We start from the raw sequence: 14,094 nt of genomic DNA, 5'->3' as shown, positions 1-14,094 counted from the left end.
GATTAATATATGATGAGCAATTAAAGCCATACATGTTTTACATTTCACCACTTGAAGTTGATTTTGTGTTGCCTTTCCGTACACAAGATTGGAAGCTTTGTAGAGTTTGGTTTTAAAATATAGCTGTTGAAATCTGTTCAGCAACAAAAGGAATCAATTGTACCAGTTTGTTTCTCAATTAAGTTCAATATAACTGAGAAGTAATCTTTAAGCAGAATTCCAAAAGCACCAAGATGGGTTGTGAATCCAGATTTCATCCACCTATGACCAAACTCGGTTGTCAAATGAAGTGGGCGGATGATAGTAGCTCAGATACAATTACTACACAACAATCATTACTTTCACGTTGGATTTTCAGTTATTTCAAAAATTACACCTCGATCAATGAATTGCTTGACACATTAATCAATAACTCTGCGTTAAAAGTATATCTAATAAGTACTTTTATGGACATGTACTATGCAGGACTATTGTCCGCAACGTTGTAAATGATACATATGTATTTAAGGCAGTGTTATTGACATATGTATTCCGTTTTTTTTATTAATTGTGCTTACTGCCAATGTGGCATCACCAAATAATTGACTTTATTGCTTGGTTTGCCTTCCCTCTGATGACTGCCTCTATAGCAAGGCAGATGAGAAAAGTGCGGCACTCCTAGTGGGAATGAGAAGAACGTGTGACGGAATCTGAATAAGTATAACCCGTAAAAACAAAGTTTTTCACTATCAATCCTTTATATGCGTGTCAGCGAACTTAATATAAAGGATTAAAAAATATATTCGCCTGTGGAGGACGCGGGGATCGATCCCGTGACCTTTGGCATGGGAAGCGAGGGCGCTACCAACTGCGCTACTCCACCACGGCCTGTGGAGGGGTTACGCTCTGGGCTCTTATACTGTGACGTTCAGCCAAAGCCATGAATGAGTTCTATTTAAATATATGTAAAATAAATTTTTTTTGCCTAAAAAGTGTAACATTTTGGGAATTTTTTTTCACGAACATTAATTGTCTGGCACAACGAGTCTGTGTGGAAAATGTCAGCTCGATTGGATCACGGGAAGTGGGTTAAAAAACGACCGAAAGATTTGCACGGTCATAAGCAAGCAAGCACGCAAGCAAGCAAGCAAGCATGCGAACTTAATATAAAGGATTTAAAAAGCAGTTCCGTCGTAACAACACCAAGAGGCGTTCCCCAACATGCAGTGTCGGCATCGCTGTCTGCAAGTGAAAGCTTCCTCATGACATGGCATCAGCGAGCACAAATGAAGGTTATAGCAATGGGGAGGTTACAGATAGTGAACCCTATTTGGCCACTAAACCAATATTCGTGTGTATGTTGTACATTTGTGTATGTGCGGAGCGGTCATGGAGTATATGTGTGGGGAGCAATAGTGTAGGATATGTGTGGGGAGCAGTAACGTCGTGATTAAGGCACTGCACAACAAACCTGACGACCCCAGGATGATTACCCGCTCATGGTCAACACCAGTGACGACTATGTGAACCGGTTCTCTGGTCCTCCCCTAGGTCGACTCAGCCTCAAATGAGTATCTGGTGATGTGTAAACATCGCTAATAGGGAGACAAAGGCGGCCGAGCGTGGTTCTGGCCACACCACTCCCCTCGTGTGCTGTCTTGACCTTCATTGGTTCTCGCGAACAGCACTTGCCCCAAAAGTCTGTTTAAGGCGATATGGGGGATATTTGTATTTTTGTCTTTGTGTGAGTATGTGAAGGGATGGCCATAATATGTGTTTGCTAACACCGCTTTCCCCTGCGGATTACAAGTTGAAGATAATAATAATAATAACGTCCTTGAGCTGAACATCGTCACTGAGAGTTATTACACTTTCGGGAGGGTCCCGCATTGGAATGTGTGGCTCATTAAATGAATGAGTCCATTGACAGGTGGGAGACAACTGTAGGACACAGAATAACCCGACGCACCTGAAGGGGGTAGCATGCAACGCTCTGCACAGTTCAAGTCAACGTTATACTGCCATATTATTGCTAATTTGCACCGGAAAATCCGAGTCTCCCACCCAAGTACTAACCAGGGTTAATCCACATTACCTTCTGAGATATCCTGAGGTCCAACGCATTTTAGGGCGATCGGTCATGTGTTAGCGGGTTGTTCAGTATGATGTCCAATGTTTAATTGTATGTACCGGGAGCGAAACGTCAGGCATCATGCCGAACAACACGTGATAAAACTTCGAAACACATCAGTGAAGCTATGTAGGAGTATTGGTAATCATTTGTGTTGAATACTTTATATAGCAAAACAAACCGTTCTCTGTATTTCTTATGCAACACTGACAATACTTTTCCTGCACTTTACCTGTTCCATACTTTTCACTCCTAACGTGTTTTTGGATTGTTTGTTGTTGTAACTTTCTGACCCGCCCCTGCTGGACACTTGTGAAAAAGAGCTTTTTAGCTCATCGGATTACTCCAGTTTAAAAGATGAATCCCTGCAGTCACGAAAGCTTTAAATCGAAAAATATATATTCTGATTCTAACAATGCCATGCACTTTCCTTTCAGGCTCCGTTGACCTTGAGTGAGACCTCTCCAGGTGCAGGGTTGGAAGTCGACCCCTGGCCACATGGGTGGGAGTCAGTGGCAGCACCGACTTCACATTTGTTGAGGAGACAGAGAGACATACAGTAAATAATTGGGGAAAGGATTCATCTTAAAGAGGTCACAGCACACTGGTTACAACGCTTAACGCCGCTTCCCAAACCTCCAGTGCAAAGGGACAAGATGTTTTACAAGCAGAGCAGGTGCCCAGAAGTCCCTGGTGGCAATTAATTGCCTTAACTCTGCTGTCCTCTCTGCTGCTTGCACAGGGAGGGCCACTCATGCAGAGAAAGAGAGAGAGCTTGGAAAATCTGAGACATTTCACTGACTTTCATAAGAAGGAAGTGTGTCTACAGAACGTATAAAAATGTCTCAGATTCCAAGTAATATATCATTGTAGGTTATTATGGTTGTGGGTAGTAGAGAAGGATAGAATGAAGAGGCCGTTTCCATTCGTAGGATCATCATTAAACGTGTAATGATTCATGGATGAAAATAAATTGGTGTGTCCATAGGACACTGACACTTTCATTGCCACAAGCATTTACAAAATAAATATTAATAACAGATGGCAGGGTGGCTGAATGGCTGGGTAAATTAAATAATGCAAAGAATTGCAACTCTCAATTAAGAATTACTTAAAAGTGAGCTGGTGGTTGAAGAATGAGAGCACTGAGTCAGCACTGTCGAAACCTGGGGTCTGAATCCAGGCAGATAGCCCTGACTTAACCGTATGCTCAAGTGTATGGTCTCAGCCTGGTTACCAATGAAAAAGTAAAAGGATGTTTAATGTATTTCTTTTCACTTAATTTGGCTAAATTCCAGCTTTGAGACTTGAATTGTTGGTTGATTGACAGGCAACTAAGACTCTGTGTCAAGAATGAAATGGTGTTTATTTTTGCCCGTGTGGTTAAAGATGCCTATTGAAGTGACCTCAGAGGTCTTTCTCTGACAGAGGGTTGTGCAATGCTAGCTGCAGAGTTCTGAATGGTAATTTATTCGTCCCTTGACAATATGCTGATAGGACAATGGGAATATAATTTAAAAAAACCGATTGATAAACCTTATGCAAACGTAATGTTTAGTCTAATGCAAGGAACGACACAGTACTAATGAGAATCGTTAGTGAGAATCATTAGTACTGCCAATAATCTATTGATTCTTGAATTGTTTAATTTAATAATTGGAAGTGGCTTGAAGCAGAACGTGCCTAATCATTCGATTATATCAATCTTCATCATGATCATCATACCGTGTGCTTAAAACGCAAGTTTGATCATGAGGCTAACTCACTTGACTGAATACCGGACTCACATTCGTATATATTCAAGTAAAAATTCTTGCTGAGATCATTTCTGGGATCGCTATTTAATGCCTTCTGGGAATGAGTTAAACCAATGTTACTTGGAGAGACCACACCACCTGGTGAGAATTAAACATTGGTTGCCCCATGTTGATAATGTAGTCACCAATTCGTGTAATTTCTACCAATCGCTCACCATTGCTATTGAACAGTAGCACCGCCTAATGCAAAGCGAGTGGTAAGAAGGACCAGGTAAATGAGCTTCCCAGGCGAGAGAGGACTGCAGTAATAATATAACATTAATGCAAACTCAAAGTATAATAACAGAAAATAATTAGAATTAATCAATGTAAGTAAGCGTTATTAAAACATATAGTAATCCACATTGTATTCAACGTATTTAATAATTAAAAAATAGATGATTAGCCTGTTCGCTTTGTTATTTAACAAGCTGGCACAATCACAAGACCGTGATGTATGTTTACTTTTTCGCACCGTACATAGCCAAACGTGCTAACCGGAGGTGCGGGGGAAGGACAACAAACTAGCTGAGTGAGCCGCTCAAACTGTATCTATCAGTCAAATAGGCCCTGACACCGAGATTTTGATTGAATTCCACACAATGTATTTTTTTTACTTTGACTTTTTTGTGCAATCACACAAATCTAATTACACCCAATACATTAATAACATCCTAGCATGCTCCAAAGTGCAGGTTTTAATGTCTTACATTTAGGCTTAAGAAGTAAAAACATATATTAAATTACATTTTAAAAGTTTAAAAAAGACAAATTGGGTCTCGTTTGTCTTAGATAATCACTAGACTGCTCTACAGCTATTAAGCAGCTTTCTAAAAATGTTTATTCTGAGTTTGTTTTTAGAAACTATAACTAGCATTTTACTTTCAGTGGCATTTAAACCTCTCCAGACTTGCCATCTTCTTGTCATGACATTCAATTGACGGGACCTGAACAAATTAAATGCATAACCCAGAGAATAACGGAGGCATAGAGGCCAGAGCACTGCTCATTAATCCCAGCAATCCGAGGGTTTACGTATTTTATGACAGTTTCAGATATTTGCTAAATATTTAAACCTAGACGTCCTTGTGATCTTTCGCCACGCATTTAATGCCAAAGTTGGCTCAGCCTTTGAGTGAATTGAATATAGATTCAGACAGCTTCACAGTAAAATAAGAATGGAGTTGTGTTGTAGCAGTGGTGAGCACACTCTGCCATCAACACGGCGAAGGAAGTTTGAGTCCCGACCAGGGATAGGACAAGGAATATCTGACCGGCTATGGTCAAACTACTAGCCATATTCAGCACGTGACAAGGCCTTCATCTAGTAGCAGAGTAACAAAGGGCTACACGTAATTTATTATATACTGCGCACCTATAACATTAGCTTCAAGCTTGGAAATTACAAAAAATGTGTTGACAAGAGTGGTCAGAAGTATATTCTTAGGTTTTTTCGGTAAAGTCACGTAGGTAAAACATTAAAATTAATAAAAGTAAAATAAAAAAAATAAAAATCACGACGTTTCGGAGGCAACACAAGCTTCCGTCTTCAAATACTTGATACAGCTGTCGGGCTGTGACGGTTCCACCTGAAGACGGAAGCTTGTGTTGCCTCCGAAACGTCGTGATTTTTATTTTATTTTACTTTTATTAATTTTTATGTTTTACCTACGTGACTTTACCGAAAAAACCTAAGAATATGAATCCTTGCAGTCACGAAAACTTCAAATCTAGAATTAAGTGGTCAGAAGGTTGTGTTTTTTTAATCCGGGTCATGGGTCGACTCAATCCATTACATCTGCGGGGTCTATAAATGTAATACCGCTTGACGAGAAGTCAACAGTGGTCACCACATGGACGGACTGGTCCTCGTCATTTAAATGTCGAATTTTCATCACTCGATCAGGACTGCAAATAGAGATGAAGAGTTACCCACGTTTTTGTGCAATTACGCTCGCATGGAGATACTTTCACTTATTAATACTGCAAATATGGGAACTATAAACTTTATAAAAACATTTCAGAAATATATTATAAAATAATGTTTAGCTCATTTTGCAAATACTTTTTTTATATCTTAATTTAAAGACAGCATCCTATTGAAGGTTATAATATTGAAAAATTAATTAGCTTGGTATTTGTCTACTGTTGACATATCATTCTCAACACTTTGCACAATGAACATCTCTACACCTTCGCAATGACGATGTTAGCAAGCACATGTTCGGCAGGAACAGCACGCAAGGGGATGACATAGCCAACACGATGTGCCTGCCCACCTTTATATTTTCAGTGCTCACGTTTGGACACCACACTCTGTACGCAAATAAATTGCCACTGCTGTGATGTATCACCAGGAATCGAGCCTGTATTGATAGAACCATAGCACAGTGCACTAAAAATATCCCTTCACTACCAACGGTGTATACGTGCCCACACACACAGCTTTGCACACTTGCAAACATCACTAAAAAGGTATAAAATGTGCATTGGCAGCAGTAAAAGATTAAGTAAGTGTAATATTTTGAAGGTGTTTATTGTTTTAACACTCAGCCTATAATATCACGCTTTTTCAGGCAACCAAAAATAAAACATACATTTTGCAGTATGCGAATCCCCAAAAGGCCTGCCTAAATTTAGCCCACCGTGGTTGTGCTTGACGTGGCTTAACCACTTCATGGCAGCCGGTATCCTATCTGTGCCACCTGGCAGAAACGTGAAAGGCAACGTGAACTCACATTGCACGGCAGTCGCACGGATAACATGCATCATCCACCCAGACGCTCTCTCTCCCGACTGCTGGGCCATTGGACGGTGCGGTTTGTATCACTTTGAATGGTCGCATCAGGGCGATTTGACAAATAACGTGAGGGGGTGGGGGGCATAACGCCTTCCAAGTGAACTGCGGTGCAGATAAAACATCGACGTAATTGTATGATGAGATCACATGCAATGCACCACATAGCCCTTGACTCTTGTCTTAGTTGAAATTATCACACCCCCCCCCCCTTCCTTGTTGCCAATGGAACCAAAATAAAACAAGCGAATGTTTCACAATGTAAAGCTTGAGTTGTGTAATAAATCTTTGGCCTACAAGCAGCTGGGGGGGGGGAGGCCTTCAAACACATAGCGTGATTGATTGCAAACATCACGCCGCTTTAAAAGGGCCATGGGAGGAGTGTAGTTATCCCGTCAGTGTAAATACAGTAACACCATAACGACTAGACTTAAAATGTTTCTCACATGACCCCGAAAGAATATGCACTTTTGCTTTTAGTGCCCTAACTTGGCTTGCTTGTGAACAATGCAATTGCATTTTTTTGCAATTAGGAAAAATGATATCCTGTAACTTCCTTATGGATAATTTACGGAGTATTGTTTACCCTAATTTAAGGCAGGTTACTTCAACTGATTAAACACACTTCCTATAGCCAGTCTCCCTTCAGCTTTACCTCACAACTATGTGAACATGTGGATTTAATTTTGTGAACTTTTCAGATGAATAACAAGGCTCTAACGCGTGCTCTTATTATTCAACTTTATACTTTTTCTAAAAGTACTCGATACAAATTATGTGCATTTATGTAATTTAAGTGCGTATTCGACTTTATGCATTTCAATATGGCATGGTTGTCTCAAGTGCTTTTCGAACAGCCATGTTGGCTATTGAAAAATGCATCTTCGGCCAAGATCAATCCATTGCTGGATGAAGGCCTCCCCAAGCCGTCTCCATCCTTCACGATTGTGCGACGCTAAATTACAAATAATGGCAATGATAGTATTTAAATTCCTCATAAATGGCGTTTTTGTGTGTGTAAATATTGAAAGATGCAATATAGAATATCTTACTATAATAGCTTAATGTGGATACTGCGATGGTGTAACGGTTAGCACACTGACATTTACATCCAGAGGTTGCCTGTTTGCTTTGCGAGTGCAGCAGTTGAAACAATGGGGGACGTTTCTTCAATCCCTCCACCTCTGTCCACCCAGCAGTATAAATGGGTACATCAAGTTATGTGTGTGTTTGTATGTTGAACTTCCTTCGCACCATACATAGCTAACCGTGCTAATCACAGGTGCAGGGGAAGGACAACGAACTAAACACAAAGTCAGTTCTAAAGAAATTCGTTTTCAATCTAGATGATTTAAAAGTGGATAGCTCTAGAGTGGCTTCCTACTATAGGAAGGAACAGAGTTGCAGACGGCCGCAGAAGCACATCTGCAAGCGCGCAATGCAGTGAACGGCTTTATCGATGGTGAGCCAAAAGTTTGTCGATTGGCAAGTCACGTGTGGTGGGGATACTGTGTGCGTACCCCCACCTCTTCCAAGATGTCTGGACAGCTTCGGAGAGTAGAGGGGCTATCGAGGGCTACATCTCATGGAGACCCTTCTGCATACAGTGGTGTGGGCAGGCATTTGCAGAGCTGTGCCTTCACCGTTTTTGAATAGCTTAATATTGAGTGAGAATGTTGCGTGCAGTGGGCAAATGTAATTCGCACATTTACATTAAGCTGACTCATAACTCCTGCATATTAGGGTATCTTATATAACAACCCTGCCTTGACTTTCCGAGGCAAGGCAAGCCACATTAAACATCTTTAAAGCATGTGTATTTCAATATTTCCATGTGCACAATTTGGAATGAAGACACGAAATTGATTTTTTCAAGACGGAGGTACTCTGCAAACCTACATGTGAGCATGAGAGTGCAATCCAAAGGTCATGTGAGCATGAGAGTGTAATCCAAAGGCATGAGAGTGCAATGCAAAGGACATGTGAGCATGACAGATCTAAGAGAGAGGCATAGAGAGAGACACACACAGAGAGTCGGAAATAACAGCTGACATAGGCAGGTAGGATGGAAACATCACAGGCAGTTAAGACTTTACCTGGTTAAAAACGTCCTTCCAATGATTGCTCAGTTTGTACCCATCTTCTCGGTTGAAGTTGTGTCTGTGGTTATATATCTGGATGGCTTAATGAAAACATCTCTGAAGGTAGCCGGTAGGTTTGCAGAGTACCTCCGCCTTGAAAAAATCAATTTCGTGTGAGCCCACAGCGTTAAAATTATGATCAGGAATTGCAGAGGTATTGGTCCTACCGTGTTTCAGATCTGCCTTGTGTTCACGAACGCGATCCGAGACATGTCGTTTCGTTTCCCCAATGTATAGCTGCCGCAACCACAACTCAGTTTGTAAACACCAGGGTATTGCATGTCAGGAATCACATGCTTTACAGATGGGATTAAATCACAGATTATGTGTACTGTGTTGAAACGAACGTGGATCTTGTGTTTGTTTAAGATTTTGGAAATATTTTTGGTAACCCCTGCTAGGTAAAGTGATGGTTTTGGTTGGATCATCAGAAGGTTGTCTCCCCATGGCTGGGGAGGCAGCTTTGTGGATTGTACGGTCCAAGTATCTGTTCATCCTAAGGGCTTGGTGTACGTGCTCCAACTCACTAGCTAGGTGGTGGTAGTCGGAGATGCAATGGGCCCTATGGTGTAGTGTTTTGATGAGGGAATTCTTCTGGGCTGAATGGTGGTGGGAGTCAGGCTGTAGATAGGCATCTGTGTGGGTGGCTTTCCTCTAGACCGAATGTCCCAACGAGCCATCAGGTCTCTTCTCGATCAAAACATCCAGGAATTGTAGCTTGCCATCCTTTTACACTTCCATGGTGAATCTGATAGACGGGTGTATGGAATTTATGTGGTTGAGAAATTGGTTCAGTCCTGGCAGGCCATGTGGCCAGATGACGAACGTGTCATCTATGTATCTCTTCCACAAGGAAGGACGCAGGGTGGATGTCTGGATGGCATCTGTCTCAAAATTCTCCATGGCGATAAGGGAGAACCCATTGGGGTACCCTCAATTGTTTGTAGAATGTACCATTCCAGGTGAAGTATGTGTTGGTAAGGCAGTGCCTTACCAAAGTTGGTACATCTGGATTCAGTCCTTGTTGGACCAAGTCTTCAATGATTGCAATGGTGTCAGGTACATTAGTGAACAGAGAGACTACATAGAAACTGACAAGCAAATCATCTGGGGACAGTGAGATGTCCTTAATGAGAAAAACCAAGTGAGCTGAGTTAAAGAATGATGGTCCGAGGGCCCTTGATCAGGATTTAAACTCACGACCTCTCAATTATGACCTTTGAAAACTCACGTTTTACACCACGCTCAAATCACCACTGGGACACAAGAAATGTGATCCACCACATTAAACAATTATCTTATTGGTTCGACTGTCAGCATCTCGGATTAAAACACTTTGATAAATAATAAATAAACGTACATCTCACAGATGTCACGGGATCCAGCATAGTGTCGGGAGTTCATGGTATAAAAGAGAATAGTTTTTCTTTGAGAGAAAAAAATACTGCAATTTACATTACGTACATAAATTGCATATTGGGTACTGATTGAAGGCAATGGAGCAGTCGCTAGGAGACTAATCGCATGTGAAAATTATGTACCACAAAGTGCGTGGCTGTTTCATGTTAAGAATTGGATCTGAAATAGCCTGCAGACAGTACAGGCCAAAATAATTGCAAGCAGTTACAATGAAACATGCTGGGTGGTAAATTGTATCAAAAATTCAATGTATAATGCTTGCCATGGAATCCAGTGGTTGTGAGCTTGATTCTATTGGAAGGCCCTATAGTGACTGTTCTATAATAATCACATTGCAATGTGTTCAGGAGCATAATGCCACTGTTGAGGTCTGCTCGCCACGAGAGGGCTTCAGCTTGTCCGGTCGGTTTCTAAACCTTAGAAGGACATTTTTACGGGCATTTAGCTTTTCTGATCATATCTGGATTTGAATTAATAATGTCAATTTCGCCTACATAACAATATTATTTGTATTCTTGGGTCTTTCGGTAAAGTCACGTAGATAGGTTCAAATAAAATAACAAAAAATAACAAAAAAACTACGACGTTTCGATCGCAACACAAGTGGTCGTCTTCAGGAAAAGACGACCATCTCAGTGAACCCACCACATATGTATAGGACAGTGGTGATTATTATATATTAAATATTAACGAGACGAAATTATTACAATGCAAAATATTGATTTGAACGGTACCTATTACTTTTTTCAGAAATGTAAAACATTCCAAGTACCTCCATCACAACTTTCTCTGGAGAGGCCCTCTGAAATTATATTTCTGCCTACCCTTCTGTGCTGGCAAGACATATTGGACGACCTGGGAGTACTCACACTTTGCGCCACCACACTGGCAGGGGGCAGAGTTTGAGGTGGATTTTATAAACTTGCATGATTGATGAAACTGCAGGCAAATCAGGGAATATTACAAATTGGAGCACGTGTGAGTGTAGACCTTTTTAATGCATTATTCTCCATCATTGACTATATCAAAGAGCTGAGTACAGTGGCCTACATTCATACATTAAGCACATCAATAAACAATACGACATTGTACTTTGTACTGCTTGTTTAAAGATGAAGCCAATGATAGATCAAAACAACTCAGTTAGCTTTCATAATACATTAGCCTTTGAAACATTTTCTGGTCACTAATAAATTAATCTAATAATTAAAACGCACATACCTTGCAAAATCAATTGACACCCCCGCTTTTACTCATGAAACACAATAGTATTATTTTGCTATACAAACATTGTGCTGTATAATGTTTTGAACTGTCACGGTGCAGTGTAACCCTTCGTGTTAAAGATCAGCCCATAGAAGTTGATATTAGTGATCTACCTCAGAGTGACCTCTCATCCACACGGTAGAGGGCATCACTTTTCCACTCCATCTGCATATGAGAGTAATGTGCATCGCATGACAATAAAAGCAATATTTTTCAAGCTGGTATTTAGCCATATTAAATTGATTAACCACATTTTATGCAATTGTATGTGTTGCTCAGTAATTAGGGACAGGATATAGACTATCAAACTCACTACACTAGAGAATGCATTTTTACCACAGGCAGCTGCCTGGATTTGTACCAAGCATCTCAGCAATGCCAGCTCAGCACTCTGATCTCTTAGCCACCCAGCTACCTCCAAACACTTGCTATTTCAATCTTTTAAAATGTATGTATGTTGCACTTCTTTTGCACCATACGCCACCAACCGTGCTAATTTTAGGTGCGAAAATGCAGCACATGTAACTTTCTAATAGTTTTTTTTTAAATGTGTGGGCTGAATTTACTAACAGTGAGTCTCATTAAGGCAGCATAGCTAGCTAGCGCTCACTGCAACTACTGTAACAATACTGACAGAAGCCTCGTTGGTTGCAGCAGATTTGGCATTTGAAAATGCACGCAACATACGCAGCACATGCCAACACAGCAAATGCGGCATTGAAAAACCACTCTTGTGGTTAGATGCAAAACTTGAGCCTTTGTACACTATGTACGTCGTCAGGAACAAACTGCAATGCACTACACAATTTGGCAGCGTGTGTGGTTACGTGTCAGTGCTGTAACGCAAAATTGTGCCAACAAAAAAAAACGCAAAAAAGCAGCAGTAGACATAAACCTCACAAATCGCGTACAGACGGCCTCCATCTTTCAATGCACATTTAGTTTGTTATTCTGTGCAGTGCAGAGCAGTCGTATAGAAGGGAGGTATCCACATTTTGTCCTGACACAAGCAAGCCATTAGCCCGTGAACTTACTAAAGCACTGGGTGGATGGATGCAATGATGGATGTAGGTATGTGTTTGTTCAGGGTTCACAGTGCTTGCCTTTGGAATCGAACCTAATACCCCGTCGACTGTGACAGCCTCCTGTAGCTTGTTCAAATGGGGCGGATGTGAATTTGCTGGCTAAAGCTTGAGATGCACACAGAGATTAAAAAACGGCTCTTGTGGAACACGGCGGCCGACGGCTCTCGTGGAACACGGCGGCCGATGTAAATTTACTCAACCGTCTCCTCCGTGACGTTTGCCTCTGGGTTCATGGTGGACAAGAACAACAAATAAATAATTTAACCGTATGCAACATGACTCTTGTTTACAGCAAACTGGTAACGGAAATGATAAATAAGTATAACCAGTAAAAACAAAGTTTTTCACTATAAATCCTTTATATGCGTGGCGGCTAGAGTCCTCTCGTCCTCTGGCTTGAGATGGCTGCCACCTATGGGTCAGATGATTGCATTGCACCATTAAGCAATTGGTAATTAAATATAATATTTTTGTCCTAAAAAGTGTAACATTTTGGAAAAAACTTTTCACAAACATTAATTGTCTCGCACAACGAGTCTGTGTGCAAAATGTCAGCTCGATTGGATCACGGGAAGTGGGTTAAAAAACGACCGAAAGATTTGCACGGTCGTAAGCAAGCAAGCAAGCACGCAAGCGAACTTAATATAAAGGATTTAAAAATAACAGTGAAATTGCATACAAGGTGACACGATATCCTTGTGAGTCACGGTGCTTGGCATCGTGGTTCATTTGGCAAATTACATTTCAGTAACTGCTAATGAAGACAGACATTTATTTTTTGTTGTAAACAATTCATTTACTATGCATAATTTTTCTTATGAGGGATATCAGGGCATATAAAATACCGAGTAAAAAAACTTATTTTGAACAAATACCATGAATGAAAAATATTTTACAACATTAAACACAGTAATTATTAGGGGTGGAGTGGTGACGCACTGGCTCGCACACTTTTTTTTGAACGCAGGGACCTGAGTTTGATTACTGGTCGTGGCCACAGCTAACATCAGTGGTGAGCGATATCCCAACTGCTTCTGAGCCCCCTTTGTTGACCAGCATGGTGAACCAAAGTCAGACAACTGCCAGTGACTCACACGGCATGCTGTTTTCCACAATGCCCGACGTTTTTGCTCCACGCGCAGAAAAATCTCTCAACCCGTATAACGAAATGTCAGATATCGTGCAAAACTGTGCGTCCTACGACCTGAAAAAATGTCAGAGTGCAGCGGAATTAACCTCCGTAGTATTGTAATTTATATCATAGCCCGTTAATTGCTACAAAAATTTCGTTGGCAAGGTTTGCCAGAGAATGGGAAATGGGGCCCATTATTTGTAGTAGAGTAATGGTTACACAGTCATGAAGTACTTTGGGTTATAAATGTTTGGGATATGTCCCTTTAGATGGTGACTTAGCAGCGTTACTGCATTCTCTGGGCCCAGATTTCCACAAAGCCTTTGGCCACACAGAATTTAAAATATA

The sequence above is a fragment of the Lethenteron reissneri genome, chromosome 33 (assembly GCF_015708825.2).
Source record: "Lethenteron reissneri isolate LAM-NWPU_2019-01 chromosome 33, ASM1570882v1, whole genome shotgun sequence".
Lineage (NCBI taxonomy): Eukaryota > Metazoa > Chordata > Hyperoartia > Petromyzontiformes > Petromyzontidae > Lethenteron > Lethenteron reissneri.
The sequence above is the reverse complement of the archived record's forward strand: the minus strand, read 5'-3'. Positions refer to the sequence as shown.